Below are 6,488 nucleotides of genomic sequence, written 5' to 3'. Positions count from 1 at the left end.
TATAGTTGTTAATTGCTGTGTCATTAGGTCTCTTTTGGAGAGTTTTCTCATTGTTAATCATATCACATCTTATTTTTATATTCAATCTGAAGGTCGGTTGCTGTCTTCATGTACTTCGATTTCCTCCACTTATATAAACTGACCTTAAAGAAATGACCAAGAAGGCTGAATGCCACGTTAAAACAAAATAAATTCTCAATCAATAATTATTGATGCGATTTGTATTCCACACGTTCTATCAGTGATATTAAAGAAAAAGGAAATACATTACCCTGACATTCTCTGATTCACTTTTGGCTAGTAAAAAAGTGAATTTATATAACCTTTGTTATACTTTTTAAAATACGTAGCAGAATGGATAACACTTTATAATTCCATTATGTTGTGAAATAAAAACTTTAAAATATAGCATTTTTTTAAAAGTCAATGATAAACTCGAAAAGAGAAAAATCTGTGATCATATTATCATGATTTTTGCTTGAAAAGATTTTGTAATTTGACAAAGAAGGATGACAATATTCATCTCAGTTCAACAGTATTTTTGGTGCAGTTCTATAACTCAAAGACTATTGCAAGCAGTCTTATGTTGCATGACAACAGTGTTCATTGAATACTATCTAACAAGTTTTATCAAGTAAATACAAACTGATTGTATGTTCACGTGATTCGTCTTATGGTTCATTTTGAAGGATTTGTACTTGAAATTTATAATGTTTTTCATTTTAAATCAATGAAAACGGAATAACGCAAAAAATTAACTAGCAGTTTGAAAAACAGTCTGAACCCTGAAGTCAAATTGTATAGATATCACTCAGAAGTAATTGACAATGACATAACTTTTTAAGAAAAATAAAAACAAAAACACTAATACAATTGCAACATCAACCTGTTATAAACGCAAACTATTCTTCCTCCCTTTTATATATACCAAATATAGTAGGGAAACAACAACTTTAAAAATATCCGCTCCTCTTGTTTTGAAGTGTTTTCCAGGTATTAAGAATACTATAGTTTTATCAGGGTATTGCCATTTTATTTTTTGCCAGCTAGCCACTACTTTTCTTCGCATTATGTTATTTAATACAGTTTAAACAATCATATTCAGAAATCTTATACAGTCCTTGTAATTGTTTCATAGTTTTTGGGAAAAAATGGTATTAATAATAAATGTATGAAAAATCTAGGGAGAATCATTTCCACACAAATTTCCAATAGCTTATAACTCGAAAACAAGCACACGGACCCTTCATTTTTTTCGCTTTTTTAGATCCTTTGATTTATATACTTTCGATTTAAAACAATTTTTCAAAATGCTTGGAATTATAAGACAAAGTAGCGAACGTCCTTAATTAGCAGCGAACTTTGTGTTTTCTTAAGCACGATACCGGCGATAAAAACATCAGATAAAGTTACAGCTACTCTGAATATAGAACCAAATTATGAAACTTCAAATTAATGTGATAAATGATTCCGTATGGGAAACCCAAATAAAAACCAGACTAAAAAACAGCAGGAAGTGCGCATGACCAATGGAATAATTTTGGAATATTCTGCAAATTTTCGAAAGACTCATATCAAACGTTTCAAGAAGATTTGGGGTAAAAAAAGTAACCCTATAAAAGCAATGGAACATTCATGATTTGTCAAGGGGAAATAATGTTATTTTATATTGTTATGATCTTGAATGTCAGTTTATTCCCAAATGTGGCATTAGGGAAATTGCGGATACAAATTATGTACCTCCGTATAAAGCAACTGCTTAGAGCGTTGTTTACTGAGGAAAACCAGAACAAATAGTTCGAGATGAAAACAAAATGAGGTGCACAATAACATGAATAAAATTATACGGTAAAGAATATTATTTTCTTTCACTAAATTCTGAGTACAGGTTTAGAAGAAGTAACGAACATACATGTGTTTTGCATTATGCTGTGATGGTAATGTCTATGTCAAGCCAAAGAAAACTTCAACGATTAATCGAACGAAGAAATGATATAAAAGGCGCAAAGTGTATAATGTAAATTGTTTCGGAACTAATGTATATTGTTAACTGTACTTACACGGTTGTTCTGTAAAAAAGGTAAACTATTTTTAAAAAGTAATAAGATAACCAGATGGCAATAAAGACCATTAGTTGACTTTCAAATAAAAAAGGTTAAACTAATAACAAATTCATTGTAAGCATTATAAGCGATAATCGTAATACGACTTAAGATATACATGCCTGGAATAGAACAGTTAAAGTTTTTCAAAACTTTTTTTAAACACATAAATTTGTGAAATTGACAGTGAATTTGCACACAAAACACTTAAAAATATTAAATTTACACAAAAAAGTTGCATCAATGACCCTTATACTCTAATGCTTTAGAATTATATGCAATTCTTATAGATGATGCATATTCCATAATTAATTGTGCCTATACAATGAAATAAATTAATTTTGGCGATGTTTTTTTAATCACGAGAGCCAATCTTTGTGAACTGGTAAATTTTCAGAATAACGAGTAAGCAATACCATTACTAAATGATAGATCAGGAAAATTTACTTAACACATCATAAAAAAACCTCAACCAAACGAAACACGAACTTAACCTCAAAATCTAGTATCTGCAGTTGCTCCAGAATGAAAAAAAAGTTCTTCTCAAAAAGTTTCATTATGCTTGCTCCTTGAGGGGAGTAAAATTGAAGTATGATTGCATTTTTTTATCAGGCATAAACAAAGGAAAACATTAGTTTCGAAATTGAAATCTATTTGCGTTCATCTGTCCTTGGGGTAAATCGTCAAAATCAGCATTGTGTATGATTGCATTCGTAAAAAATTCGAAAAAAAAGACTTTTCAATAACGAAACATGATTCAGAATTGGAGTACAAAATAATGAAGAAATAAAAATGAAACTTGTTATTTATGTACTAAGGATGGAACAAAGATATGTGATCATATTACGCAGCCTTTTTCCTTTTTTGAATATTATATAACATACACACACAAAATGATAATAAGTATAAAGGTGTCATGGTAAACATGCATTGACCATAACAATTTGCCATATTATAGCCTACATGTTTTAGCCACAAAAGGACAAATGTTGCATAAAATAACATCATATAAACATGGCTTATTCATTGCAAAGCCTTTCAAAACAAATATTACATTAATTAAAATATCTAGGTAAATGTACCAATTTAACTGATTATCTATACTACTAAAGGAAGAGACCGATTTCATTCAGCCTCAACTCATATGAAACCATACAAAATCGGAAATATTTGTGATATGACGTATACATGTAGTGTTTTGTACTTCCTAAATTTGTCTTTGAAACAATCCTTTTTCCACAAAAAACGCCAATTTTTTAGAAATATCCAAATTTGGAGACCGTTATGAATCCGTGTCTAATACACTTTTGCGCATGCTAAGTCGACGTACTGCCCGCGAAATTAAAAACTCTTTGTTTCAACACTTGCCCAATTGTACCGCAATTTGACGGGCATCTTCTAGTAATTATTATGTATGTTGGTTTAAACTCTTCGTGTCCATTATATACTATTTCGAATCGAATAAAAGCAGACGATGATAATCTTAAATAAATAATGTTACCTAATGCTAAGACTGTTTCAAAACCCGTAAAAGTCCCTGTTCCACAGATCTCACATAACTGAGTTTCAGTTAAGGCTACTGTTTGATTGAAAACAGGCCTTTCACTATCTGAAAGTAAATTTTATTCATAAAGATAGTATCAAACAAGATGTAACAATGAATTTTATAATATATAGTTGTTACTCAGACTTGTTACTTAACCATACCGATGGTTGCACGTAAAATATTCTATAAAGTGGATTAAGGAGGAAGTCCTTTGTAACACATTTGTATGCCCCTGACAGCAGACGTTATATTCAATGCTTTGAAATTTTGTCATTTTCTTAGTTCTATCTTTGTGATATAGATTATCTTTTAGCATTTGATTGTACTAGGATGGGTGTTCAGATCATATCTTTTAGAATATTGCTGTTTGTATTAAAAAACCAAAGACATACAATTAATTATATCATATTAACTATTTGATAAGCACTGAGAACTTATCACTTTATTATTTAATATATTTGTTTCCAATTCAATATTTTTAAAACCTTCGACATTTTTCTAAATGATATCAAAAGTCATTCCAAGGAGCTCTCCCCCCGTAAAGTGTACCTCATATTTCTTTCAAGTTTACTATATTTTACACAAGTTGCTGTGGTTAATCTTTTCATAAAGGCGTTCTGTTCTACGACCGCCGCTTTTGTTTCCGTTCTGTTAACTCTTTTATTTACAATATTGATAATGTTGCATAGATGTCAGATATCTGCACAGGCGTCATTTGGTCTCTTCTTTTTTTATGAATGTGATCAATGTTTTGTTTGTGATTGGAAATTTAAGGCATATATCTAAAAAAAATGCTAATCTGTATTATGTCGATTCAGTCTTTATTGATTCATAAGAGTTTACAAATAAAAAAGTTGAAATTCAAAGTTTATAACATTGTTTTTTTGGAGTAAAAAATGGAGTTAGAAAAATAAACAATATTTGTTAATTTATTAATTTTAAGAACTAATAGAGGGAGGATTTAATATTTGTGTTTGAAAGCACTCCCTTCTTAGAAAATATTTGTTTTATGAAAGATCCGTCAATTTCATAAAATATTAAGCCTTTGTTTAAAACATATTCTTATAGGTTAGTTTTACATACTAAATTACCTTTGAAATGCATGGTAAAATTTGATTGTCCAGAAGTGTAGAAGACTGGAATACAGAAAAACCAAAATACGTCGTTGCTTACATCAGTGCTCCTGAAGAAATATTATGTAATACGTCACATGTTTAATATAATGATGATTTTTTTAATTCATTAATGAAAATATGTCAATAACTCCGTACGACGGATATGCCTTGCGAACATAGTCAAAAATCTATTAAGCAAAAACAAATCCGGGTCACAAATCAAAACCGAGGGAAACACATCAATTTAACCTACGATTGATTCGGGAATTATGTATATAATTCAAAGTTCAAATTTATTCTAATAAGCCATGACTTGTTTAGTGAAATGAAATAATTTAAATGTCGGTATATCAAAAAAGGTGTGGCTTTAAATAAACCTTCCTGATTAGTTTTGTTTAAAATGTGTTATGAGCTAAGCCGATAGCAAGAATGAAACAAACCACGTCTCAACCCCTCCCCTCCTATCTCCGAATACCGCTCCAACAAAAACCTTTACCGAGCATAATGGTTTTTCTTTTGTAAATTGTGACTTGGATGGAGAGTTGTCTCATTGACATCCATACCATATATTCTTATATCTATCTATAACATGTGTATTTGCAAATACAAAACAGTGCATTCTGTATATCAATACCTTGTATTCCTGATGATAAGGAACTGTTCCGATATTTGAAAACACTGCATTTTTACCGTCGAAAAGATTGTTCCTGTCGTTCTATCAGCATTGAAAGTCATACTTGTCACAGATTCAATACTGTTGGATTTATTACGATAAAGAGAGAATGTCTTATTAATCCAATCACACGGAAATGTGCATGGAAACTCGGTCTGACCTGGAATTAATAGATTTGTTATAGTTTTGTTCATATACATTTAACGTTTAATTATTTTCAAATGTGTGCGTAGTGATTTTGTATGGAAATAGTCCCAAAACGTTCCCTTAATGTTCGGAGTTTGTACCTTTGCCAGAAAACCTTTTGACAAAAAAAATAAACTGTTAATAGGTTGATTGAAGATAAATGGACTGTGGAATCATATTCATTAAACAGATAAATGCCTTAAAAAAATATAAGGTAAAAAAAATATGATACGAAAATTTCAGTCTGATTTTGTTACCCCCAAATGCACAGTTATTGCCACATTATTATAAAACTTATATCGAGTTCGAACATCAGTGCTGATCAACATTTTTAAAATAGTTATGCCCCTTTGGAAACTTTATTTCTTTGTAAAATTGAATCGTTATCACTCTTTTGTATACAGTTCTAGTCATATTTTTATGAAATTTATTTAACTGTTTATATCAGCAATGTCGCGGACGAGTTCAAAAATCAGTGCCGATCAACTATTTTGAAAAGATTTATGCCAATTTGAAGCATTAAGAGCAATTCTCTGTAACCACCAACCATTTTATATAGGGGGGGGGGGGGGGGGGGGGGGGGGTCGGCACGCATAGTCACTAATTTTCCTGAAACTTAGCCAAAACATGTAATCATGTAAAAAAAAGAAAAATGCCCACCGAAATGTTGCTAGGCCACGGTTGCCATGGCAACCAAGTAAATGAGTTTTGCCGTACATTTTGAGGAATTTAGCATCGAAAAAACAATTACTTTGCAGTCTTTCAAAATCAAAACCAGGTTTTATTTAATGATTTTTGTAAATATTTTTCAGAAACATGAAACTTAACAAACATAACAGCAATGTCATATAAACAAATTTTTTTTG

General features: G+C 30.6%; 1 long non-coding RNA gene across 1 annotated transcript; it reads right to left on the bottom strand.

Annotated features, from left to right (window-relative positions):
• Window positions 1-3,611: 3,611 nt before the first annotated feature.
• LOC127711742 (uncharacterized) lies at window positions 3,612-5,551 on the bottom strand. The gene is made up of 3 exons (XR_007986870.1): window positions 5,398-5,551; window positions 4,740-4,831; window positions 3,612-3,711 (listed from the first exon to the last, which is right to left on the bottom strand). It is a non-coding gene; the product is annotated as an uncharacterized LOC127711742 (long non-coding RNA).
• Between the last annotated feature and the right edge of the window lie 937 nt (window positions 5,552-6,488).

This window comes from Mytilus californianus, unplaced genomic scaffold (assembly GCF_021869535.1).
Source record: "Mytilus californianus isolate M0D057914Y unplaced genomic scaffold, xbMytCali1.0.p SCAF_8, whole genome shotgun sequence".
NCBI classification, from domain to species: domain Eukaryota; kingdom Metazoa; phylum Mollusca; class Bivalvia; order Mytilida; family Mytilidae; genus Mytilus; species Mytilus californianus.
Note: the sequence above shows the minus strand (reverse complement) of the source record. Positions and strands in the feature narration are given on the sequence as shown.